An 819-nucleotide genomic window follows, 5' to 3' on the forward strand; every position below is an offset into this window, starting at 1 on the left:
TAATGGTTTTTTAAGAAAATATGAATTTTCATATTCATAATCTCAATTTCATTACAAAACTGTAAAATGTGTACGAAAATGGTGTAGAAAGTCACAGTTCAGTAAAAACTAATCTACACCTCATGTTTGGCAGAGGCGTGTAGTGCTGTCAACACTAAAACTTCTTAGTAGCTCAAAATGCGATTCCGCAACTCTCAGCCAGCTAGGACGAAGAAAGCGGTTTATCGAAGCAATGCATATTTGCACCTACAACATGTACTTGACCATGATACATTTTACATGCACATGAAAAGATATCACACAACAAAAATCTGACAATAAAAAAAAGGTTTTTAAGAAAATATGATTTTCATATTCATAATTTCAATTTCATTACAAAACTGTAAAATGTGTAGGAGAATGGTGTAGAAAGTCACAGTTCAGTAAAAACTAATCTACACCTCATGTTTGGCAGAGTCGTGTAAGTGCTGTCAACACTAAAACTTCTTAGTAGCTCAAAATGCGATTCCGCAACTCTCAGCCAGCTAGGACGAAGAAAGCGGTTTATCGAAGCAATGCATATTTGCACCTAACATGTACTTGACCATGATACATTTTACATGTACATGAAGAGATATCACACAACAAAAATCTGACAATAAAAAAAAGGTTTTTAAGAAAATATGAATTTTCATATTCATAATTTCAATTTCATTACAAAACTGTAAAATGTGTACGAAAATGGTGTAGAAAGTCACAGTTCAGTAAAAACTAATCTACACCTCATGTTTGGCAGAGTCGTGTAAGTGCTGTCAACACTAAAACTTCTTAGTAGCTCAA

Source organism: Silurus meridionalis, chromosome 10 (genome assembly GCF_014805685.1).
Source record: "Silurus meridionalis isolate SWU-2019-XX chromosome 10, ASM1480568v1, whole genome shotgun sequence".
NCBI lineage: Eukaryota > Metazoa > Chordata > Actinopteri > Siluriformes > Siluridae > Silurus > Silurus meridionalis.